General features: G+C 43.6%; 1 pseudogene; it reads right to left on the minus strand.

Moving 5' to 3' along the window:
- Nucleotides 1-337: 337 nt before the first annotated feature.
- Nucleotides 338-27,235, minus strand: LOC118781677 (annotated as a pseudogene).
- Nucleotides 27,236-27,790: the final 555 nt, after the last annotated feature.

The raw sequence follows: 27,790 nt of genomic DNA on the forward strand, positions 1-27,790 counted from the left end.
AAAAATGTTTCGCAGCAAGAAGTGAGACTTGTAGCCAGTTTACTGACTTGCTGGTAAGCTCACTGAAAGACTTTTCGCCACGTGGATCCCACTGCAACATGCTTTGCTGTAATATTAGTAGCAGTGCTGCTTCTTCATCCATCACCCATAGGTGTTCTGACCAGTTTAGACTGAAGTTAAATGAACCATTGAATGGGGGAGGGAATGTGATGGGGGTCATGTCTTCCTTGTCTTCTCCCTTTTCTACATTCTGTGTATAATCCATTTCTCTCTCTTTCTGTGTGTGTGTGTTTGTGTGTGCACGCAAAAAGCAGGAAGATGCATGCACACTCTCTGTCATTATTATTTATTTAGCAGACACTGTTACAGAGCGATTTGCATATTATGCTTTGCATATTTGCTTATACATTTACAGATAAAAATGAGGTTTCATTCATTTATGTTCAAAACAGTACATATACATTCCTATTCTTTCTATATTCTCAATACATGAAAGCTTAATAATATTGGTTATGCGAGAAGGCCATGACACAGAAACTAAGAAAGTACAGAATTGGAACTTTGCAACGTTCCAATACCACAATACACCCAAGTGTTTATGTACTGGGTAATATAAGACCTGGGTACTATAGTAACAGTTTCTGTAACCATACTAAGCAGAGTGGTTGGTCTTAGACCAGTTGTGTAAATGAATAAAGTATGCACACTCTTCTCTGCCACAGTCAATAATATGAATAAATGAAGCCTTAAAACTTCTATATAATCCTCTATGAACTGGAAGTGCTGCTGTCTGACATGGAGGCACCTGTGTCTCCACCCTTTTGAGATGGGTCCAATACCCACACTCACACCAGCCCTGTTTACTCCTTGACCAGGTCAACCCAAGGACCTGGCGAGTAGTCAGTCGCCTCCCACACAAGCAGTGTTACAGTCAAGCGGCATTTATGTTCAGCATGTTCCCCCTTCACAGAGATGAGTAGAAGAAGATGTAGGCAGCAGAGGACTTCACTGAGGATGCAGCAATCTCTGTCACCTCATGGTCGTCGAACTTGAACTAGTGCTGCTTCACAGCATTCTTGCAGTATGCGGTGTAGTGTCCTCCATCCAGACCCCCATAGTGATTCTGTTTGGACAAACAACAGAAAGAAGGCAGAGCTATGCTTATGGTCAATGGTTGCAGACAGAGGCTGAGTGCGATAATGGTAACTGGAACAATATCAGCAACAACAACATCAGCAACAAACCAGCTCTTGAAGTTCAGATGACTGAAGTAGAGCATAATAACAAAAACAGGAGAAAAGGATCATAAGGAAAGCATATATGTCAATGGATAAGGCTCTCGCCTTGAGCACTGAGCTCTACGACCTAGGTTTGATCCCAGCCAATGATGACCAAGGGTCCACAGCATTTCTTTCTGTGAAAGAAATTGGCTTTCTTTCACATGGGATGGGGTGGGTATGTCAGCAGGGGTTGGTTCTCTCACTGTATTTTTTGAATTTAGAGAACAAAATTTGTCTAACATCAGCTATTTAAAAAATGGAGAGGTCATGACAGAGATGGTGTACATGGAAAGGTACATTGAGCAATCAAAATAAGTCTCCTGCTAGCAGGTGATATATGCTTGTGATTTTTGTTTAAAATAACCACTCTTAGTGTGGGCTACTTTCAATTTAACTAACACACAAACTCGGAATAAAAACATGTGAGGCACCCAATCTGTATGCTCAGGGAACTGGAATATTGTTTTTACTGCTTGTACTTACAGATACTCCAAAGAGGTTGTATCTCTTCAAATTGTGCTTTGGGCCAATGACATACTGGTTCAGGTCCAAGTTCTCCAGAGGAAAGTCAACAGAAGTCTGAAGCTTCTGCTTCCACCTCCCCTCGTAGGAAAACCTTGTAGGGAGACATGAGACACATGACACATGACACATGCACTCACACAGCACAGAGAGTAACAAGTACTTGCACCAAGTCAAACCAAGTCAGGCTGAATTGGGAAAAAAATGTGGAAAACACTACACAATTGACACAGTCATTTTCTTTTTTAAACCCAAGGCATATCATGTTGGTGAGGAAGGCACATTGCAAAACCAAATTTTAGCCCCCATGATAAGTCCCAAAGCCTGGCATCAGTGATCAGTCACTAAGAAGTACTCTTACCGTTTTAGATGCACCAAGAGAATTGGGGGGACCCTCCAGATCTCCAGCTTCTTGGTGGAATCTCTATGGATTTTACAGTGCCTGCAGAAGACCCTGTTGTTGTCTGTGAGCTTCTCCTCCTTGGAGAACAACCTCAAGCAGTCCTGTGTGAGAGAGATGGAGACAATACAGTAAAAATCCACACTTTTGTTCCTGAGATTGTATCCCAGACTGCACTGCTCACCTGCAGGGAGCACCTGCTCGACGAGGCCAGTGGCAGTGAGAGGTACATGAAGGTCTCAAAGGTGCGTGACCTCGCTTGGCACACCAGACACTGCACGTTGGACTTGAACTGGCCCTGGAACAGTGCCACGACGATGGACTCGTTCAACATCTTGTGTTTACTCCAGGCCAGCTCTGCCGCTTTAAGGTCATCTAGGTGATCATTCGCCTCTTCTTTGTACCTCTTGCAGTTGTCCGCCTGACAAGGAAGTTAGGAGAAGTTATGGAAACTGGCCTACGCTGGTTTTCCACCATACCCACAGTAATATTAAGGTTTCCATAATATTAATGTTTTACTTGGTTATGTTAACATTTTTAAGCAGACACTCTATACTAAACACAAAATTCAGTAGTTTTCATAGCTATAAGCACACTAAATTAGTCATATTTGTAAATCACAACATAAATAAACAAAGAAATTAGGAATTAAATAGAAATAAACAAACTTTCAATTGATTCTTTGAAATGCAGCAAAGGTCCTACAGACAGAAAAGTCTAGTCTAGCTCCAGTAGGTGAAGAACCCAGGGCAATGTCCTTGGTCCCACATGCAATGGGATTTCTGATATTGTATTGAACAGGACCAACTTGTTGTGTAACCATACTCCACACACAAACAGTAACCTGAAGAGGGGAGGAGACACAACATGTAACTACTTTACTTACTCTCTTAATTTTGCCACCAAATTGAAAATGGAAAAAGTTAAAAGGAAGAACTTTATAAGAAGTGGAATTATGAAATTACAGGAAGATAGCCAATTTCAATTTTACTAATAGTTATATAATAGAATTAAATATATCCCTTCCCTATATGCATAGGTAAAGAACATTTACAGAAAGTTCAATAATGAATTCAACAAGTTGACACAGCTTGATAAAAATGTGATTACCCAACCCTTATGGCCACACCCCCAGACTCCATCAGTCATACTCCCAGCCCCCAGCAGCCACATCCCCAGCCCTAGTCTTACTTTGTTAAGGTCCTCATGGAGTCCATCCATGAGGAAGAGCAGCAGCTCCTGTGAGTCCTGCTGGCCATAGGTGGCAAACTGCTCATTGATCTTCCCAATGGTGATCTTAAAGTCCCGCGGGCTGATGCACTTATACAGCCCCAACCACAGCGCCTTCATGATCACCCCAAACTCTTCCGCCACCTCGCCCTTGTGCCCCAAGATATTGGAACTGTGATGGGAAAGGTGGGCAAATGACTTGTTACTGGCTATGGAACAATAAGGCCTCATGCTACCCAAATAGGCAGAGCTATCAAATGTTATCAGTAATTCATTCATTTGACCCAATCACACTTGCCTGTAGAGAACAAAGTCTTTTGATTGGTGGAAACTTCATTCTTCATCCATCATTACATTTATTCCTTAACAGCTATTAGTTATTCCTTAAGAAATGGACAGTACCTGATTCAACACAGTTTGACCACAAGAAGTAATTGCAAGACACTTGATTCCTGGGCCTCACCTGTTGATGTCCTCCTGTTGAAGTACTCTGCCATGGCTGGCGTGTTGCACAAGCACTGCAGGATGGAGTTCATGTAGCACGTGTTGCCCAAGTTACGCAGACCCGTAAGTGATGCCCCTAGCCCACCATACACGGGGTTGAGGTTGCGGATTTTGGCTGCGGCTGGCCGGGCAATCTTTGCTTTCGTGTAGGCAGTGACACTCTGTGGTCTTTTGGAAGCAGAATGGTTACATTCATGTGTGGCTTTCACTACAACATATAATACAGCTACTGTAATAGTACCCTAATGGTAATGCACTAGTGACTTTTCTTTTATCCTGTAGATTTTTCTGTTAATGACATATATATATATACTTTAACAAAGTACATAAACACATCAGAACACCATGGAAAAGTCAAATTCTGTTTGTGTTGGCACAAATGCTTTTTAGGTATGAAGCATCTCGCTTTTGTCTTCACACACAACGCGCACTCCCCTCTGATTGGTTTACAGATGTCCACGGCATACATTCTGCAAATCACAGAAGAGTGTGGGCTCTGCGCAAAGACAAAAGCAACATGCTCAAGCATTATATACAATGCCTGCAGTATGAAGGCCAGTCTCTGATAGCCCTTCCAGAGTAGAGCTTGAATGTAGTTGGAAGGAGCTGTGCTTAAAGCTGGCTGATCAGGTACAATACAAATGCTTTTCCACTGCAACCAGGGCAGCAGAAAAGAATATCACAGTAGCTTCTGTTGCCCAGACCAATATAACTGCCTGGTCTTCTGTGACCCGAGTCTGAGGTTTTGGGGAAAATAGACTCCATGCTATTTCTGTCTTGGGGTGTGTTCATCTCTGTTTTTAGCACAGCCACTGATGGACCCTAGCAAAGCTTACAAATCTAGTTACAGTTAAAAAGCCCGCTGCCCCCACACAGCAACAAGTTGCATGTGGGCCATAACTAATTGCACTAGGGGGCTGAGCTGATACTGCTGGGCTCAAATCATGTAAAATGTGCCAGAAAAGGAATTTACCTGTGTCTGTAGCTGTACAGTGGAAAGGAGAATAATGAGCCAGCCTGGTTCTAGCTCTACAGTCATGGACAGATACAGGTGACTAGAGTGTTGGTGCACGTACTTGGTGCCTCTGTTGACGGCAGGCATGGTAGCAAGTCTCCTCAGCCCCTCTGCTTGGACATCCCGTGTGATGTTGGGGGAGGAGTTGGAGCGCTTCAGCTTGGAGTGCTCGTGGTCCGCCTCCACTGGACACGCCTGCTTCTGCTTCAGGGTGGGGGCTATGGTTGGGGGAGTGTGCGTCACGCTCACCTCTGGGGGGTACAGGTGCACCCTGTTGGTCGGGGAGTGATAGTACCGGTATGTGCCCGTCACTGTATCTAGGAACTGGCAGATAAAAAAAAAAAAAAAACAGAATCAATATTTAAGAGACCCCTGAACATACATACTGCCCCTAATGTAAAAGGCAAAGCTGTGACAGTTTACACCACAGCAACCTTGTCTTGGTTTAATCACGTATGTAAGACACATTGTATTAAATAAGTTTACTGTTATACAGTACTTACTGTATGAGAAAATCTGCTTACACATATACTTACATAAACCTACCTATTGCTCTCATACTGAATATAATGCTGGAAGTACAAAGCCAATGTAAAATATGACTGATAAGGTGAAGAAGGGAACACACAGAGCCTCTCTCTCCAAGCATTTCCTCAAGAGCAGATTGGTATATAATAACATTGCAAGTGCTGTAGAATCTGTACATACATACATGTATAGCAGTGTAGCATATTGGTTAAAGGGCAGGACTCGTAACCAAAAGGTTGCTGGTTAGATTCCCTGCTGGGGCAATGCTGCTGTACCCTTGGAAAAGGTACTTAACCCACAATTGCCTCAGTAAATATCCAGTTGTATCAATGGATAATATGTAAAAAGCGATGTAAGTCGCTCTGGAGAATAGCGTCTGCTAAATGCCAATAATGTAATGTAATGGTATATTCTGTAGTATGGTATGCAGAAACTCTCAAAAAGACCCCCAATTCTCAGTGCTGTGAAGACATAGGGTATGTTCTGCCAACGCTGAACTCGGCAGGTGGCATACCTGCCAATATCCATATATATTATGCGCAAGTGTTGTGCATGGCTAAATGTGTCTAAATAAGTGCTTTACAGGTAGTGCAGACTTTCTTTTTACCTTCATCCATCCATCTGGCAACCCTGGAACTGTCCTGCCCATCTACTTGCTCCGTGCCCTGGTTAAGGGCTCGCGCTGGAATGTCAGGGACATGCAAAAATCTCAAAACCCTACTCTTTACCCCGTCACTACAGCCTGATTCCATGTAGAGGGCACAAATCAGCTCGCCATCATCAAGGGTGTCCAACAGCACACCTGACCGTGGCCACTTCCACTGTGGCTTTTGCTTCTGGCCACACATCGAGTTGATCTGTTGTCAAACTGTTTGATGCAATGCAAGGACTGGAGAGGGCTCTGTGTTCAGGCCACCGAAGCCAATTCCATACAATCACTGACAAGCACTTCCAAGAAATAAACACTGAACAGTAAACTGCAGGATTAAATGTAGGACATTTTGACAAAGACTCACCTTGATTTCATTGACAGAACTCTTGGATGCGTAGTACAAAGACCTGCTCTTTGCCTGCATGTTGACACTCTGGTCCCTCAGACCTCTACTCCCGATCTCCTCCCTGTCTTTGCCCTCCAGCTCCTCCTGCACTCCTTCCTGCCTTTCCAGTCTTCCCTTCTCTAGTTCTTTTCCCTCTTCCTCCTTCCTCTCATCCCTCTCATCTTCCTCCTCCCTCTCAGCAGGCTGCTCCTCTCTGTCCCTCACTCTCTCCCTCTCCTCCTGGAGCGTACGCTTCCTCACTCGCTGTCCCTGCTCCCTCCTTGCTCTCTCCATCAGCAGGGCCAACTCGGTGCAGATTCGGCTCCTGTCCTTCTCCGTCAGGTGGCTGTCGGGCCCCAAGAGCTCAGGGGCCACCGCTCCGATCTGCATGGGTTTCTGGTCCTTGGGCAGGACTACAGATTCCCTGGTTGGCCAGGTGGCATTGGACACTTTGACCAAGGGTTTTTTGGAGTGATCAATCTGGATGAGGGTGGAAGGGAGAAAGAGAAGGAGAGGAAACACAAAACTAGTGATTAGTAGGAATGGTAAGAATATGATTTTACCCATCTAATACACCCTAAAATTAATTTCAAAAGAGAACCGAATATGGTGGTAAACAGAATCAATTCACCCCCAGCTCTACCATGTGATTTATGTGATTTAAGTGTGTTCAGGTGTCCTCACCTGTGGAATAGCTTTGGTAGGGGCTGCAGGCTGGCTGCCTAATGCATTACTCAGTTTGTTGCTGGGGGCTGTCGTGGTTGGCACCACAGGGGTCTTCAACAGCTTGCCAGGCTCCTCTGAGCCCAGCCAGAGGCTCCACTCCTCAGCAGAGGTCCCGTTCACCTGCATAGGGGGTTCTGACTCTGGTTCCAGTTGGGCTGGGGGCTCCAGTTTGAGCTCTTCCAGTGATGGGTAGGTAAAGTCCACTGATCGCAGCACAGAACGTTGAACCACATATTACAAACCCAAAAGGTAAAATAGCTTCTCCACCTAAAATTACACTGCAATACATTAAAATCACCCTATAATGGCATTTATTCAACTGAACTCATCATACATTACCTGAAATAAGAATGTAGTACCCAAAGTTGTGCAAACTAAACACTGCTCACACAATTCACATTTATTGGACAGAATACACGGTCATTTTATATAAACACTTAAACAATCTTATCTTAAAAATAACCAGGTGCTTCTCCACTGTGGTCATACTCACATGCTGGTATGATTGGAGGGGTCTCCTGCCTGGGTGGTTTCACTTTGGCATTAGAGGTATACATTGGATAATACAGCAGCCACCTCTCATACCCTCTCTCCAGCACCAGGGGCTCGCTGCAAAGTATTGTCATACTGTCCCACTGCAAAACATGGACATGCCTCTCAATAAATGATCACAGGGTGGCAAACAACCACACGACAGGGCACAGGCCTCCTTTGAAAGAGGCTGCCTTTTCTCAGCTCCAACCCGGGGCAGGGTGCAGGGGGTGGTAGGTGGGCTCAATGGCCACTGCTACATTTCATTCCAGCTGAGCTCCCACTGAGTTTTCAACAGAGATTTGTTGAAGGAACTTTCAGAAAATTCCTAACCAAAACACCCAATATAGCTGCTGCAGCTTTGACCAGTATAAAAATCCCACAGTATTCCATTCACATCTGTATCATTCATTTTCTGCATCCCTTATCCTCCCCTTCTTTTCCCTTACTGTTGACTCTCTCACATTCAAATGTGTACAGCCATGATCAAGAAACCTCACTCCAACAGCTAGGCAATGACTAATAGTGCTAACTATACCTCTGTACTACATGTTCCATTCACAGATCACTAATTTCCAAATACAAGAATGGTCATTTATTTTCTAGACATTTCTTTCCACTGAAATCAAGCTGCTCATTTAATTTATTGTTATAGGTCCTGTAACATTTAAGAATAAACTGTAGCCAGCTGGATTGAACACAAATGCGTATTAGCACACAAATTAACATATGCAAGTCAAATATATATGTTTACTCCCAGTGTTTCAACAGCACACAAACCATTTCTTTCAAAATGGCTTCTAGTAATTGACAGTCAAGATATGTCAAAACCAATTACATTACATTACATGCATTTGGCACTCTAATCCAGAGTAAATCCCAGCACAAAAGAACAGAAAGGTATCCAAGTTGTATGAGCAACAGTTACAAACCTGGTTAACAATGCTCCTAGACCAGCAACTGCAAGCACAATAGTTAGCTTGTGAAAGTAGCCAACCTAGAAAACTATGGACAGTGTTAATTTTGGAAGCTTTTTTCAAATTTAGTTTTAGTCTTTTGACTGAATCACATACTAGGCTTAGTCACATTTTAGTCTTTTCTCCCATCTTAGTTTTAGTTGACAAAAACTCTGGACACTTCAGTCATACCTTTTAAGTCACATTTAGTCTTGTTTTATTTGTTTCTTTCATTACATCATTACAAACCTTAACCTTCAGTTAAGCACACACACAGGCGCTTGGACTGTATTCACTATATACATCTTAAATTGCTGAGCTAGAAAAGCAACTAACATCACTATTGTCAGATTCTATCCTAAGGGTCAGGGGCGTATTTGATGTATTCTGCCACCACCCACAAACCTGTTTAAACTAATAAAGGTCTTCCTCATTATTTGACAGGTTCAATCAGGCGTGCTAATACTTGAATAGATCGTATTGAGCCAACTGCTAAATTCATTCATGAATGCAGAAAAAAACAGAGTGGGGACATCAATTAGTGTTTTTATTTAGAAGCAAGTAAATACAAATTAAACCTAATCAAACAGAATTACACTTTGAGGGCAGCAGCTACTCTTATTTTGCCTACATGACAAGAGAATGTCAAGTTTAGACTTTGTGGGAAAATGGGTATGTTTCTATAATATGACATTGTACCTAGCTTCCAAAGCTAACAGATGTAACTCTCTGTACGCAATTAAAATGAACAGATTTAGCAACAGCATGCTAGACTGAATGTAAGACCATAACCACTGAAAGTTACAAGGGAAGCATGTGACTTGGATAGTCTGCTAGCTGACTATAAATGCCCTTTTCTCTCCTCTTTTCTCTACACCCAATTAACCACCTAGACAAACTTGCAATCTTTGTAAATACTCACATAAGCTAATGCTAGAAAAGGTGGGTCTTCGGTCTGCATCGGAAGATGGCCATGTAGTTCCACTGTCTTGACCCCTGTGGAATGTTTATTCCATCACTGGGGGACCAGTACAGGCAGGCATTGTGTCTAGGAAGAGTGACACTGCGGGGACAGGACAGTCAGAGTGGAGTGATCTGGCCAGTGCATGGAGTTTGAAGACTGACTGGAGGTACAGGGGAACTGTCCCATCACTGTCCAATATGCCAACACCAAGGTTTTTAACTTCATGAAAGTTATAACAAGAGGACAGTGAAGTGAGGGGCTTAAAAGCTCAACTGACAGCTCAGTTCAAGGCTCAAGCAAATCTAAACAACAAAGGTCACAGAGTGAAAACCCACACATACTTGAGCATTTTTGAAACTACTGAATGTACTCAAGAACACTTTTACACCAATTCCACTTGCAAGTGATCTGCATCAAATACACAAATTTCTTTTTAATGAAGTTTGCTTACTTTTCTTCAGAGCAGTTTCAGAGGTTTCACAGCAGGAAAATGCAACCAAAACTGAATTCATTTGTACATGAATTAAAGGCTGTAGACCTCAGTTTGCACTCAAGCCAAAAGCCTTGACCACCGAGCTCCTTAGGAGCCGTTGGTGTCTATTTTGAGCAGTTTTTCCTGGATGAGTGCACTTGCTGTCATGCTGCACAAATGCACCAAGCAAACCAAACCAAGAATATCTGAACCAAACAGGGAAATGAACTAGGTATAAAAGTGCCTTAAAAACAGGGAAACAGAGTATTGTCTCATCACAACCTGTCACCTTATACAGGGCATCCTTAAGGCTTTGCAGACAGGTGCCCAGTCTGAGGTCTCCAACGGAGCTGGACCAATCCAGCAAGATAATGCAATCAGCAAAGCCACGCCTCTTCCACTGTTCCTTGGACTCTTCTGGAAGCTTCTCCTCAATCTGATTAGCAGTTATTCTGGTTTAAATAAAGAAAACACTGTAGGTTACCATCATTAATCTGAAAACTACACAGCGATAGAATGTAAAAAATAAACAGAACTTTTAATGTGTCTAAGACTTACTTTTAAAGAGCACTGGAGCATTTAAAATAAACACACCTAAGCTAAAACTAACATGCAAATAATATTCAAATCATCTCAGAAGAGTTTTACAGTAGGTGTAAGTCTTGCTATAGCAAATGAGTGATGCTGCAGCAAGTAAGGCAATATTTTTCTTTTTTAATGAGTGCAATCTAACTGCAATGTTCTGTCTTTCCACATGAGTAATGAATTAAAACAAATGTTGCTTGTTAATATTTTCTTTTACCACACTCTTTTTTAAATTTATTTCAGCATTGGCAGAATCCACAATGCATTTCAAGAGCCAAAAAGAGCACAGCAAAGCATACTGCTGTTGGATTCAGTGTGACCTTTTATGTGTATGTATGCTGTGAAGGTGGCACCCACAGCATTGTTTAACCATTCTGACAATCACTCTGCCTCTCTTATTCACCCTGGTCTGCCTTATAGCTACATGATACAGTGCTCTTTATCCCTCTGGGTTGCAGTGTAGCATAGTGGTTAAGGAGCAGGACTCGTAACCGAAAGGTTGCCGGTTTGATCCCCGCTGGGACACTGCTGCTGTACCCTTGGGCAAGGTACTTAACCTACAATTGCCTCAGTAAATATCCAGCTGTATAAATGGATAACATTGTAAAGAACTGTAACCTATGTAAGTCGCTTTGGATAAAAGCGTCTGCTAAAGGAATAAATGTAAATGTAAATGTACACAATGGCTTGGTTTCTTCAGAAAGAAGAAACCCAGAGAAAACACAACACTGCTCAGTTTATGAGCTTTGAAAATAAAACAAGTGTTTAACGAGTGTGTTAATGTTAACACATACACACCTAGTTATATGCAGATATTACATGGATCTTCAAATACCTTAAGATTCCCTTCTTCTTTTGCATTCCACCCCCCCCCCCCCCCCCCCACTATCCATCTTACCAATATACCCAGGCAACCCCCACCATGCTCCCTCCTACCCTGGACTGATGATCTCCTCAGGAACGCTGATGCAGCTCTGAGAAGGGACCTGGATTTGAGACTCCTGGAAATCCTGCATGCTTCTGGCATCCATGACAATAACACTGATGCTCTGCTCCCTCATCATCCAGAAGAGCGTTTCAGTTGTGACTCGACCCAGCGGGGTGACAGCTGTACATAGAGGATGTGCTAACACACATGCCCTTTCTCCATTTCATACCCAGCTACCCAAAGCAGGTCACTGTGAAGTACCAGCACAGTTGCTTAGTGCATCCTTCCAGTCAAAATTAAGGGTCTCCCCACCCAGTACTCGCCAGAAGCAGATGGCCTCCCCCTCTGACCCGGGTTCTGCTCAAGGCTTCTTCCTATTAGTCAGGGAGTTTTTCCTTGCCACTGTCGCCTTTGGCTTGCTCTGAGGGGATATCAGGCCTGGAATACCAATGTAAAGCTGCTTTGTGACAACTCATGTTGTAAAAAGCGCTATATAAATAAAACTGAATTGAACTGAATTGAATTTACATTTCCAGTTTAATTTTGTCCACAGTTATGATTACATTACATGCATTTAGCAGATGCTCTTATCCAGAGCAATTTCCATCCCAATAGAACATAAGTGTATCCATTCAATTTAAATGAGCAACAATGTCAAGACCAGGCTCACAACACTCTCAGACCAGTGGGTGTGAGCATAACACTATTCAAGCCCTGCTGTGCACTATGACAAAAGCCAAATATACTACAAACCAGCAGTACCTAGAACACAAATTCATAATACATCATAATACTACACATGAAATGCAAGAAGTAGCAGGTATTAGGGGGTGGGGATAGAAGTGGAACCGAGATACAGTCTGAAGAGGTGGGGCTTCGGTCTGCATCGGAAGATGGCCAATAATTCCGCTGTCCTAACCCCCATGGGGAGTTCATTCTACCACTGAGGGACCAGTACAGACAGGGATCGTGACTGAGAAGAGTGACCCTGCTGGGTTGGGACAGTCAGTTGCCCTGTGGATGCAGAGGGCAGCAATCTTCAAGGAACATAGGGTTTGAAGAGGGATGAGAGGGACTGTCCCATTAACTTTCCTGTGTGCCAGCACCAAGGTTTTGAACTTGCTGCAAGCAATAGCAGGAAGTTAGTGAAGTGAGATGAGGAAGGGAGTAACTTTGTTATGTTTACGAAGATTGTAGACAAGTTGTGCAACTGCATTTTGGATTAGTTGTAGAGGTTTGATTGCACATGCAGGAAAGCAAGCAAAGAGGGAGTTGCACTCCAGGTGTGAGAGGACCAGGTCCTGAACTAAGAGCTGTGTTGAATATGTAGTGAAATAGGGGCGGATCCTTTGGATGCTATAGGGGAAGAATCTGCAAGTCCGACTCACCGCTTTCACCTGAGAGGAGAAGGACAGCTGGCTATCAAGCATTACACCAAGAGTATTGACAGTGCTATTGGTTGTATGGCTTATAAAGTCTAGACTGAGGGAGAGCTCTTGAAACGAGGAGGACTTGGATGGGAAGAAAAGCATCTCAGTTTTAGCCAGGTTCAGCTTCAGGCGTTGGTCCACCATTCACTGTGAAATGTCTTTCAGGCAAGCTGAGATGTGTGCAGAAACCTGTGTGTCAGACGGCAGAAATGACAAGAAGAGTTCTATGTGGTCGGCATAGAAATGATATGAAAAACTGTGTGAGGAGAAGACAAGAAGAGGCAAGAGATTCCATGTAAAGGAAGAAGAGGAGGGGGCCGAGTACAAAACCTTGAGGGACACCCGTAGACAGGCGTTGGGATCTGGACAACCCACCTTTCCAGGACACCCTGAAGGAGCATGCAGAAAGGTAGGATTTAACCCAAAGGAGAGCGGTGTCAGTAATCCCCAACATAGCCAGGGCAGATAGAAGTAGTGTGTGGTCCACTGTGTCAAAGGCTGCAGAAAGGCCTAAAAGAATCAAGACTGAGGGGTAGGAGAAAGCTCTGGCTGTTTGAAAAGCCTCTATAATGGAGAATATGGCAGTCTTTGTGGAATGACCAGCCCTGAAAGCAGACTGAAAAGGATTGAGAAAGTTGTTCCGGGAGAGAAAGGAGGATAGCTGGTTAGTCACAGCTCATTCAAGCGTTTTAGACAGAAAGGGAAGGAGAGAGACCAGTTGATAGTTCTGGACAGCAGATGGGTCCAGAGTCCTTTTCTTCAGCAGAGGTGTGACTTGTGCCTCCTTGAAGACTGCTGGTACACTGCCCATGGAGAGTGACTGATTCATTAGACTCGTGATGAATGGAAGAAGACTGGGAGTGATAGTGTGCAGGAGAGGTGAGGGAATGGGATCTGGAGCAAAGGTAGTTAATCAATGTCATGTAAGGAGGCGGGCAACATCTGCATCTGAAACAGGGGAGAGTTTAGAGAGGGGAGGGGTGACAAGTGGGAGGGAGGAGAAAGAGACAGAGGTGAGAGATGAGGGCTGTGGAGATTGGAGGAAGTTAGGAATGTGTACAATTTTAAGGACAAAATGATCCGTGAAGTCATCCACAGAGAGATCAGAGGGGGGCGGAGGTGATGAGGATTGAGGAGACAAGGTAGAAAATAGTCTGGATTAGAAAGAGAGCTTTGAATTTTAGATTCATAAAAGGAAGCCTTAGCTGATGTCACACTCGCAGAAAAGGCAGAGAGGAGTGCAGCACAAAGCTTTGTCCTGTTCTCATGGAGTGCATCAGTTAACCAAGGACATGGCGGAGTGAGTCAAACAGGCCTGGAAGTAAGAGGACAGAGAGAATCAAGGGATGACAGAGAAGAGAAAAGGGTGGATGCAGCGGAGTCAGAAGACAGTTTGGAGCGTCAAGGGGACAAGAAGGTTGAAGGTGATAAGATCCTTACTTCCATCTGTTTCTATGTTCTAGTTCTTCGCACCTATGGATTCATCCTTTTGTTATTGACCTATACTTTCATTATTTTCTTATGTTGTTTTTTACCTTTTATTATTTTTTTGTCTTCATTCATTACTCATTTACCTATTATCCCAAATCATGTTAAACCTAATCAGGGCCAGACAATCTGTCTTGCTCACACCCAATTACTCATAGGAACTGTCCTAGAGCAGCATCATTACCAAATCAGGGCGGATCACACCCAACTGCCCACAGGAACTATCTTCGCGTAAAGTGCCATTACCATACCGAGGCAGATGACACCAAACCATCTGTGTGAACTGACCTAGGACAAAGTTCCGTTACCATACCAAGGCAGGCGACACCAAATAGTCTGTGGGAACTGGCAAGGTGTCACCACCATACTGGAACAAGATCCTAATCGCACCTAGGTATTTTTGTGAGTGCTCATCTGAGCCTAGGCAGTCTTAGTTCAGACCCTGATTGCGTATGTAACTTTGGCTCCTGGGGAATAAACCTCGTCTCTGCAAGACCCGTCTTTTCTCCTTCATCACACTGCTCATTCCACAAAGTAGAACCTAACAAAGGTGACAGGTTGTGTATATTACGGTGAGAGGTGACAGAGGTAGGCACAAGAGCGGGTTGTGGAGGAGGAGATAGAGAAAAGAAGAAGTAGTGTTCAGAGAGTTGCAGGGGGTAAATTTTAGACCTGAGGTGGAGAGGTTCCTGAGGAAGACCAGATCCAGCTGTTTGCCTGCCTTGTGTGTTGGACTGACGCTAACTGTATTAGCGTCACCAAAACTGTTTACATGATTTACTACAAAAAACACATTTTTCACCAACCTGTCAGACTATGCATGCAAACATTATTTTTAAATGAGATTACAACATTATAATTTTTGCAAAATATTTTCTTCTGCATTTAGTTATCCTGCAGTGCTGGATGTGTTGTGATTGTGTTTCTGCACTCTGCCCAAAATTATGGAACATACTTACCTTTTATGGTCTCATTCTTCAAGCCCTTCTTTTCCCTTCTTATCTAAAGCAGAAGAAATCAGGATAAAACATGTAACTTAGGTTATTCATATTATTTTACAGGTGGTGAACAGCAACCTTGAACTACCTCTCAGGTTCACTGTCAAAGCAAAAATAATAGCATACTGTGCTGTAAATAAAAACAGATATGTCAGGATATCATAAACAGGAACACATGGAACACCATCTAAGATTGCCTGCCTCTGTCTATTCAATAATTAACAAGCACAAGTAAGGGTATGAATAATTCAAGACAATTTTATGATTTAGTTCTTATCCAATAAAAACTCTGAAATTTCACATCTCTATTAATCATTTTCAACTAATGAGAAGAAAATTAAACCTTTCACAGTTATGTTCTGATTTACAGATTCTGTGATTTGCTTGTTTCTTAATAAGCAGTTTACTGTCTCTCCAGGAACCACAAAATTTTCTCATACAGCTCATGCAAGCCTTTATGTACCGCCACAGGCCTGTAATATCAGTTAGTCCTTAGATGACCTTGCAGTACCTTGTTGCTCCCTCTCTTGGCCTCTGCTGACTCTTTCAAATTTCCCCTCCCCGCATCTTTCTCTGATTTCTCCTCCTTCCTCTTCTTTTCCTCTTGCCTGTCCCTCTCTTCCAGGTTCTTGCGCACCTCCGCTTCCTCATACCTGTACATGTGGCTTGGTGGTCATATCATAACACAACACCATAGGGCTAATCAGGTCTGTTTCTAGAGGAACGATGCTGCATCAATGTGCTCTGTTCCAGAGAAGAACTTAATCAACTAGCACAGCCTTCCCCCCAGTTTATGCAATATTATTCATTTGAAAACCTGCAGGCCTGTGGCCCTTGGGAGCCTGGAGTTGGGTAACACTGCATGTTAAAAGGGGCCACATCCCTTTGTCTTTATTTATGCATACCACCCCCACCTTTGTTTAAGGACCAATTCAAACCTGCCCTGACCTGTTCTGTTGCTGCCCCTTATCAGCAGGACCCCCACAGGTAACACAAGGCACAGGCATGCCCCAAAGACAGCCCCCAGGTCACCATTTGCCACCAAAAGGAACCCCAACAGGGCCAAGGATTTTGGACAATACAGAAGTTGTGGTGACCTTCCACACCTCAGTTCTGCACCAATTGCTGTGGAGTGAAGAACTGGGGAGACTAAACCCTTGGGGACAGATTGTGTTGCTGTGTGAGTCTATGCCAAAGTAACTGTCTTGCCTTATGATTATGTTACAACTGTCGATAGAGAAAGGGGGTTGAGATGCATCCTTGTTGAATGTATGTTCTGTGTGTACTGTAATAAAGACTGTCTTTGTTATTTGTACCAAAATGAAGTCTTTATTTGTGGGAAAACAATGTGTTAGCATCGCACATTGTTTTTAAAGTAGACTACACCACTGCATATTGGCAATAGGTTGAACGGCTGGTGCTGTGGTGCAGTCAGAACAACTTGGAGCTGAACACGCTCAAGACTGTGAAGATGACAGTGGACTTTAGGAGACACCCCTCAGCACTGCTCCCTCCCTCACAATATCCAACAGCCCTGTGTCAACTGTGGAGACCTTCAAGTTTCTCAGAACTACCATTTCCCAAGACCTGAAGTGGGAGACCAACATCAACTCCATCCTCAAAAAGGCCCAGCAAAGGATGTACTTTCTGCAGCAACTGAAGACGTATGGTTTGCCACAGGAAAAAAAATCATTGGTAATCCCCTGCCCATCCTCCAGGACTTGAACTCTTCAAGAACCAGGAAACTGGCAGGGAAAATCATTACAGATTCCACACCCTGGACATAACCTTTTTCAACTGCTCCCCTCCGGCAGGCGCTACAGAACCCTGTATACCAAAACTACCAGACATCCTGAGTGTCTTTCCTCATGCCATCGCCCTCATAAATAGCTGAGCAGTATCATCTGCTATGCCATTATTGTTGCTTGCACCACCACCACACACTTGCGCTTTATGTATATTTTTTGTATTTTATATTATCTGTGTATTGCTTGTATATTGTGTATTTTTTGTCTGTAAATAAGATGTACATTGCCTCTGTATATTGTCTCTATCTATTCTGTATATTGTCACTACTGCTGAGAGACACTAACAGCCGGAACCAAATTCCTTGTGTGTGCTAACATACTTGGCCAATAAATCTGATTCTGATTCCGATTCTACAGAGCAAACAGCAGACTAAATGATTAGTGTAAGGTGGTGGCCTCTTAAGCAGTAGGCAACCTAGCTGCTATTAGCTCGCAACCGGATTGCGTATACTGAGGCAGTGAGAGAAGCGCTGTGTTGCTTAACCAAGAGTAGTGTACCAATTGCATGCAAAGGAAATTTGTGAACATATAGCTGTAAAGAGGCTGTATGTTTAGTTAAGTTACGTCTGTGTTCATGTGGAGTGCTCCCATCCCACTGAGATATCCATTTATTTATGGTATTAAATGCAGTCAGAATTGTTCACATCCATGACTGTACTGCACAGGTTCCCTAATTCCTTGTTCCTGCTCATTGCCTTGCAGGAAACCACACACATACACACACACACACACACTCTCTGTGAGATGGGCTTTCTCTCTCACACACACACACATACATACACACACTGCCAACCACATAAACCTCAATAAAACTCTCGAACTGGAACCCTGACTCCTGTGTTCTGACCGACACACCACGACTACAGCAACCTTCTCCTTAACTTGCATGCTGCAATGCTCTGCCACCTCTAATCCCTGCAACGCCAGGTCCTTTTGCTGCAGTTCAAGACGGCCATCATCCCAGACAGCCTGCACCCAGCCTGAGCAGCCAGGAGTTAACCCAGCCATCGTCCAGGAACTGACATTGGATGCAGCTGCCACCATTGCCCCTGACACCGCCACGAGTCAGCCACTCCTCGGCATCCATCTCCACTGCCCTGTACCACCTGCCACCAGGGCAGAAGGGCACCTCAACCGACTGGGCTGCTCACAGCCATGCTTTGCCATGGTAACCAGCCCCTCCAAGGTAGCACTCCTTGCCACCTCTGCAGGAGCACCCACAGGGCCAGATTCCTCAGCTGCCGTACAGCCTACCACAGCCCCAGCCTCAGCCAAGCCCGTTCAGTGTCTGCCACAGGGACCAGTGAGGGGCGTGCCTTCATACCTGATGCCCTACTCACAACCTGTTACCACCCTTCCCTACCACTGGCCACCGCAGCACCCAGGAACTGTAACAATGGCTCTGCCACAGATAGCAGGGACAGCACCCACTGCAGTGTGAAGACGGTCCTACAGGAGGGTGAAAGGTCCAACCTTTCTAGACTTGACCAAAGAGGATGAGACTGAGTACACCATGCTGCAGATGGCCCTCGACAACCTGCTTGATCCTGAAGAGACCAAGCAGTATAATGCTAACCATACACTAGAAGACTTTGACAAGACTCTAAAGACTTTTAAAAGACTAAAGTCTGACATCCTCTCACATCTAAAGACAATATGCCATTAGTCACAGAGTTTTTAGTCACAGACTATGATTTTGCAAAGGAGATCTTGCAGGGTCACTATTTGCAAGACTGCAACTAGATTCCTTTTGAGGTTATTTCCCATCATGGTCCTTGATATTATTGGCACAGTCCAGCATTACAGGTTGCAACCCTGTATGCTCTCTGCGAAAGGCTGCTCAAAGCTAAAATACAAGTACACACAGTCAGCATCACAGGTTTCAGCTCCGTATGCCTCATCAGAAGTGAAGAGGGTGAGGTCACAAATCTGTATCTCGATAGCTACACAGTTACATATCATGTACAAAATAAAATACAAAAATATACTATTACAGTATATTAGATTTAGAAAATACCCTTGCAGAGCCCAAAGACATATTGCATATCACCACTATATGCATACTTAATCACCATTCACACATTTATAACATACATATTTATAACGTAACATATAAGTATGAATATTTCACATTACTATATATAATGTTATACAAAATAGTTGAATATGTTATATGCACACCGTAATGACTTAGAACATGCTCTGATTTAGGGCTGCAACTAATGACTATTTTGATAGTCGAACAATCTATCGATTACTGAAACGAATAATTGACTATTCGGATTATGAATCGCACAATTACTCAATGGCTCTCATTTATCTACAGACTTTTAAATTTAGCTTGAGGTTGTTTTAGGCATATGCTAACTAACAATAAAGACAATAAAGATGAGAACTTCATTCAAAAATACGTCTTTTAATGAATGGTTACTAGAACTAATTCAGTGAGGGCAGTTGCTTGCTGGGAAGTACAAGTCTGCTTCCTTTGAAGAAAGCCATCCATGGTAGCATTACAAGATCCAACAAACCCATAACTCATTCGAATTATTTCGAATGCAACCCACATTGGGCACGCACACATCGACACGAGTTGTCGAAATATTTCGCGATTTTTAGAAAGTATCAAATTTTCCGGTGTTCTCTCAACTTGTGCACTCGGCAGCAACACTATCTCCAGCCAGAAACGTCAACATGACAACGATGCAACGTTTAAGCAGGGAATTTCTAAACAGCAGACGGGCTCTGGTTTAACATTGTGAAGTTAGGGCACATTTGGAATGTGAACAGGATTGTTGTGAATAATAGCTTAATATTTGCTACATTGTATGTTCAACGTCATTAATAATTCATTGATCAAGAGAATATGTATTTCACAATAGAACACGTTACAGCTAATGTTAATGTTAATGTTAGCTAGCTGGCTAACTAACTTAACGAGACGAGTCTTCATCATCCAAAGTGCCAATGTGCCACCTCTTCAGATACTGGAGCATAACTGATGTGTTCCCATGCCAGGCACGGTCAGGTCTGCAAATGTTGCAGTTCACAACCTTCTTGGCAGAGTTAACCTTCGTGTGTACGGTCACACTGGTGTGATTAGCCGTTTAGCGCCGTTATGCTAAAACCAGTGCGATTAGAAAACTAGATTGGAAAAATTCCAGCTAATTTTAGCTTTGAGGAAACAGTGATTTAATATTAAAAAATATAGCAAATGTTAACTGAAAACCATGAGAAGCTTAATATCGCTAATGAAAACATAATGAACCATGTAATGTAACGCGCTACATAGCATAAAAAACAAGTTACATGAGTGAAATGCTGCCACACTTTTGAGGTCTTTGGTCGTGAAGGTGTTGCCACCTCTATTGTTTATTCCAGTAAAGCAACGTAGCTTTTTAGTCTACATGTCTGAGCATTCCGAGTCAGCATTGAAAACACACGCAATGACGTCACCAACTAATTGACAATTAAATTTGTTGGCAACTAATTTGTTCATCGATTTTAGTCGACTACATTGATTATTCATTGCACCCCTACTCTGCTTAATTAACATAAATGCACTGCATAAACAGTGCTCACCATTTTATAACGAGACTCATGCAAGCTATATGCAAGATAAATTCACAAACATACCATAGACTAATTCACATAAGAAATCATCATGCTTTGCTGTTTCCTGTTTGGTGCTGAGAGAGCTCACCTATTGGTTGTTGACAATGTCCACATCACTATTTGCATCACTATAAACCATGACTATAAACTTATGATTAATATTAAACACAGTTGATTTTATTGGAACGTCAAGATGAGAAAAAGACTGATTTAAAAAACCTCGGATTACCACCTTACACCAAACGATCAAGGTCACAGGAGCGCTTGATTTTATCAAGATTTTATTCCGACATTGGAAATTTGTTTCTTGAAACAAATCTCGTTCGTTGTAAGGGTGGCATAAGTATCACGTGCTCCTTGAACACTTGAAAGTCAACCAGGCGTGGTAGCTGGCGCTCATCTTCTCCAAGGCCCCTGATCCTTTCACACAGGCAGAGAAGGCACTGGATGACCGTTATGGACAACCCTGCCAGCTGGCATCCTTACCTCCTATTTGTCCAGGGGATGGGTGGCCATTGATGACTTTGCCTTCTCCATCCACGCCCTGGTAGGACTCCTTCAGACTCTGGGGTGACAGGGACATGCTGAGTTATCCTGTGGTTCGCACGTGGAGTGCCTCTAGGAGAAGCTCCCAACAAATCACTTATGCAGGTGCAAGAGGTACATAACCCAACTCAGACCTGTATACCCTGCTGGACATTGCAACTGGGCTCCAGGTAGACGTTTGTTGCCAGCCGAGAGTGCCCCACAGTTGGACAGAAGGAGCGACCTGCACCAAAGACCACCAGCCGTGGTGCCACTATCCTGCACAGAGCTGACCACGCCACCAGCATTGCACCACAGAAGCTAGTACCAACAGTGGTGCCAGCTGGGAAACCATGGGGGAGGAGGAAGGCCTACTGCCCCTACTGCGACAATGCAGAGCACTACCTCAGCAAGTGTGCAGCCTTCCAGCAGCTCTCCAGGGATAAAGAGGTAGCCTGGATCAAGGAGAACAGGGGAGCTGGCGGTGTGCTCATGCTCATCAGGCTGCGCAGTGCACTCTAAAGAAGCCCTGCAGCACCTGTAATGACAAACACCTGCAGGTACGGAGGCCTGGAGAGAAGACATGCCCAGTGAGTTCAGCCATCATCTCCACACTTGGACCAACCAAGCGGCTACAGCCCTGTGATGCTCAACATCATCAAAGTTACTCTGCATCACAAGGGTCGGTCCATGGAGGAGTATGCAGTGCTTGACAATGGCTCCCGGCGGACAATCCTCCTGTCAGCCGCAGCTCAACAGCTCCACCTGCAGATCAATGCAGAGGATCTGGCCCTCCGCACAATCCGGCATGAGGTTAATATCCTCCACAGGGTGGCCATGTCATTCCAGATCTCTTCCGCATCCAGGCCAAAGCAGACCTTCACCGCTGACCACCTTACATTGTCAGAACATTCCCATCCAGTGGCAAGCCTCCAGAAAAGGTATGCGCACCTCCAAGGTCTCCCACTGCCCTCCCTCAACCATGTGCGCCCATTCCTGCTGATTGGGGCTGTTTACACTCACCTGATCACCCCCATGAAACCAGTGTGCCTGGGCCCACCAGGTGGCCAAGCAGCCATTAAGACCCGGTTGGGCTGGACCCTTCAAGGGCCAGCACAGCACCTTTGGCACCGGACCTTGGCTCCACAGTGTCTGCTGACCTCAGTCAGCAAACCTTGAATGGAGACTATCTGTGGCAAGTCCTGGTTGGAGTTGGCTGAACTCAACCAAGGGGGCCAGTGTCCGGTGCTCCTCCACCAAAGAGCTGATAAGAGGTCTGCCAGACCAGCTGGAGCAGAAGAGGAGGATGCCGCTAAGCTGCGGGAGCCCAGGTTCTGTGAGCTAGTGTCAGGGAACACAAGCTCTTCTCTCACCTTCAGAGGGTGGCTGATCAGGTTGGTGAACCCTCGGCAACTGATTACCCGGAGGCAGAAGCCCAGCTTTTCAAGAAAGCTCAGCGGGGCAGCTTTACAGAAGAGCTCACTGGTTTGGAAGCAGGCAAGCCAGTGCCCTTCAGCAGCTGCCTGACAACCCTGTCACCCAAGTTTGCTGGCTTCAGACCTGATCGTATGTCCTGGACTCTGCGAGGAAGGGGGTCCAGTCAACATCACCAACACAGTGGCGTGAAATGTCAGCGGTGGCGAGCTAAGCCAGTGGTCCCGAGGACGAGAGACCTACATCCTGCTCGCCTGCAACCCTCCAACTCACCAGACATGGACTGCCCTCTGCCATGTGACATGGCATGATGGAGGGCCTTCAACGTGCGGGATGTGGCCCTTTGGAATGTTAATATTTCCACAGAAACTTGGGAGCAGCTGTTAAAAAGAGCCTCATCCTTTTGTTTGTCCTTGGATGACACCAAACTCTTGGGGACAGATTGTTGTGTTGCTGTGTGCGTCCATGCCAATGTAAGTGCCTTGTCTTCTGTAAAACTGGTTATGTTACAATTGTCTGTAGGGAAAAGGGGTTGAGATGTATTCTTGTTGAATGCATGTTATGTATGCACTGTAATTAAGATTGTGTTTGTCAGTAATTTGTACCAAAATGAGGTGTTTACTTGTTGGAAAACAATGCGTTAGCATTGCACATTGGTTTTAATGTAGACTACACCATTGCAGGGCAAATATCAGACTAAACAATATACTCTACCGTTAGTCCAGCTAGCTAGCATCATCGATTTCTCTACATGCATGCAGTGCAGTGTAATCAGAACATCACACACGTAAGACCTCCCACGGTCGCGGACAGAACCACATCTCATTGTTAGGCTTGTCGTGCATGCGCAGTGGTGTAATGTGGTGGCCCCTTAATCAGTAAGCAACTTAGCCGCTACTACCTCACAGCCAGACTGTGTGTAATGCAGCTGTGAGAGAAGCATGCAGACGGCTTGTGTGGTGGGCTCCCATTCCACTGAAATATCCATTCAGTTGTGGTATTTAATGCAGTGGGAATTATTCACATCTGTGACTGTAACTGACCTAATTCCTTATTCCTGCTCATTCCCTTGCAGGAAACCACACATGCACACACAAACACTCTCTGTGAGGTGGCCTCTCTCTCACATGCAAATACAAACACACTGCCAACCACACAAACCTACAACCCCTCAATAAAACTCTGGAACTGGAAACCTGACTGCTGTCTTCTAACCAACACATCACTGTGACAGCAACCTTCTCCTGAACTCAGTGCATGGGTGAAACTGCCCCCTCAGTTTCACTGTATCCCATTACAGTTTAAAACACTCTCTTCAGTACCAATGCGAATAGAGGGTATGCACTGATGTCACTTTCCCGCCGAAATACACCTCCTCAGTCAGACTGAGTGGCAAAACATCCTGCAACATGGCTGCCTTTAGTAGGGGAAACTGCGAAACTGGGAGTAAAACAAACGATTATCTGCTTAAATTAAAGCCAGCTGGCCTCGACAGTGAACCTTACAACTTACCAAAGAACCAGTGGTCCATGAACATTTACATGTGGCCAAGAATCGGGTTTCCTGATATCTATATGTACATGATTTCGACGCCGGAGAAATACGCAAAGCAAAGCCTGAAGGCATACAAAAGCCGGGACATTCTAAAGCGCTTAACTTGGCTTAATGTTCCAAAACAGCAATCAATGATCACCAAATTTCTCTTGGACATCTCACATGTTATAAACACTACCTCCTATCAAAAAAGCAAAACTCTCCATTGACGCCCATTATAAGGAAAGCACTTCGTAGCTTAATTTTCCAAACAGCGATCAATTAACAAAAAAGCAAAACTGAGGACAGCGCTTAACGTAACATCAGCCTAATTACCATATTCCTTGGATTTTAGTTTTGCTTTTTTGATAAAAGATAGTGTTTATGACATGTGAGATGTCAGACAAATTTGGTGATCAGTAGACACTATTTTGGAACATTAAGCCACGTTAAGCCTTTTCCTTATAATGGGCGTATAAAGCCTTGATGCTTGGTCGTACTTCAAGGCGGGATTTGTTGGCAAAATTAAAGTGACGAGGACACCAATGGATATTCTGGTTGCATGTGGACAGGTTTGTACAAATCTTTTTATTTTATTTGCAACTTTTTTTGGAAAGCTGTAAGCTACACGTTTCAGTGCCTGGATTCCAGTCATTTCTGTGAATCGCAGCGATCCATTTGCTTCTCTTATCTTTAGCTTTCGGCAGTCTGTAAAAAGATAGCTCAGATTTCTTGCTGAATCTATTTGTACAGTCAATTGCACAACAGCTTTCCCATTTTAGATGTGTTTTTTTTGTGTTTTTGCGGCATTCAAGGTGAACGCCAACGCTGCCACTCAGTAGTCTTTTTGCCACTCAGTGGGTGTAACCTGCAGTGACTACGCCTACTGTGACATCACATGCATAGCCTCTATTAGCATACAGTGAGGATGGTGGATGCTTATGCAACTGAGCTTATGCCCTCATGAATGGCAGACTAAATTTGCTGCAGTTTGTATCATGCACTTTAGTCAATATCCCTAGATATGTATATGTATGGCTGAAAAGGACAGTATTTGACAAACCTGAGCTTGAGGCTCTCAGATAGTCTTTCGGCTTCCTCAATGGCTTTTCTGAAGCTGGCTGGCCCAAGCATGGACAGAAAAAATTCCTTTGGAAAGAGACAATTGAAAAGCTTATTGGCCATTTTACAATTCATTAAAACAAAAGTAAATACCAATTTTCATTTAAGAATATTGCACCTAGCAGTCTTGAAACACAAGACTACGGAAAGTTGTGTTCTGATAGCTTTGCAAGAAATAGTCTTGTTTGCATTTGCACTTATTAGAAATGTTAACAGTACACCATAAATAAATTTCAGTCACCCCTGTCAGCATATAGGTTAAATTGCTAACACAGACCAGTTTTCAAAATGATAATCTTTAGGGGGAATGTTCAAAACACAATGCACTACATCTTTAAAAACTTTCAACCACAAATAGTAATAGCTAATTCCAACAGAGTCACTCTAATGAATTACAGGATGTACCTGTTGTTGCTTAAAATCAGGTCTCTTTTTGATGATGTCATAGACAGTCAGGTATTTCATGTATAGAACGTAGGCCTTTTCCTCATGTCCATCAAGGTGATTCTCCTCTGCAGTCTTCAGGATTTTACAGGCACTCTGTACATAGCTGAGGTCCAATACAGTCACACAATGTTACATTACTCCCAAACCTGAAATTCCCAATACAAATTCCCAATAGGAGATTATTGTACATTATCAATATAAACTAAATTTACCATGACTTTCTTGCATCTAAATTACAGAACACAGAAAGCTAATCTAAATTAATGTTGTTGCAAAAAGTCACTTGTCACAAAAGTCACATGTTGAACAGAGTTTGTTCGCGTCATTAAAATACAAATTCAAATTCGAAACGCCTGTATCTTTTCACAGCATCATTCACTGCTATTGCCCTATCAATAGATTTACTGGCGCAATAGTAGGAAAACGCCAACCCTGGCCTACAGATGCTAGATGTGTGAAACGACACGAGCAGATACACCCTTTCTCACAGTCTATGGCATACCTTCTCGTGCTTGTTTTATCAGGTTTAATTTCGGCTTTCTTGTTGAGGTCACCCAGAGATGTTGAGAGATACATCTCTCCATCTGTTACTGCTGGCATGTTTGCAAGTGTGTTGGGCTAAAGCATGCCAGGCGAATGCTCTTCACGCGCTCATTTTCTGTGTCGACTTAACTGCAAAATCATCAAGGTATAATATATAGTATATATTAAACTCCCGAACACACACCGCATACCTTAGACATGCATTTTCTTGTGGATTACAAATGAGCTAAAAAGCCATTGTTTGCGTAATGTTAGAAATATACAATTTAGCAGACTAGCTACAGCAGTTAATCGTGCAAGCAGAATATCTATCCTTAACTATTTATTAAACTTCCAAAGACGCTGAGGGTGACCTTCGCATCATTTTAGCCCGTGGATAGGGAGTCATCTATAAAACCTGTAGCTTTGCATTGAAAGGTGTCATATTGAACGATTTTGCAAATTGTCTCTAGCTTGCAAGCTAAATGTAAAATGACATCAGTTATCCTTTGCAAGTAAAATCTTGCAACTGGGAGAAAACAACTTGTTAACTACAAAACAGTAGTGACTTGGTAGGTTAGGTGGATACAATACCTTCAAGAAGCCTTGCTATAAAGTTGTAGTCTAACGTTACCCGTTTTTCGTAGAAAAAAAATTTAAAAAGAAAACAACCAGCTACATTGAAATAACGCCACATAAGTTCTCTCGAATATACACATTACGCGTATATATAACGCATTACTTATAATAATGACATTAGCTAGCCAATCGATGAATGAAGTCGCTCTAAGCTTCAGGCTAACTCGCTTGATAACAGCACAACAATCAGAATTTCAAGGAACCGAGGTCAGCAGTTGTAGCAACCAGACATATCCGACAGTGATTTTTTTTTTTTTTTAATGGAAACACTAAACAAGTGACAGTATGCCTCACCGTTACGAAGTAGTATAGTCATTTTGTTGTGCTCTCTGGGACAGCCGTTTACCAGAACACTCTTAATGTTAGCAAGTGAGTTACGTCAGGGGGCGGCGGACGTAAAACATGGTGACCAGCTTTATTAACAAACTGAGATCACTTTCTGAAGACAGCAAAGTCTGAAACTAACTTGTAAAATGTTTCAGAATCTCTATCTCTAATGTCACATTATGTTCATGCATAACAAGCTGATGTAACTGCATTAACGTTATCGTTAC

The sequence above is a fragment of the Megalops cyprinoides genome, chromosome 8, assembly GCF_013368585.1.
Source record: "Megalops cyprinoides isolate fMegCyp1 chromosome 8, fMegCyp1.pri, whole genome shotgun sequence".
Classification (NCBI taxonomy): domain Eukaryota; kingdom Metazoa; phylum Chordata; class Actinopteri; order Elopiformes; family Megalopidae; genus Megalops; species Megalops cyprinoides.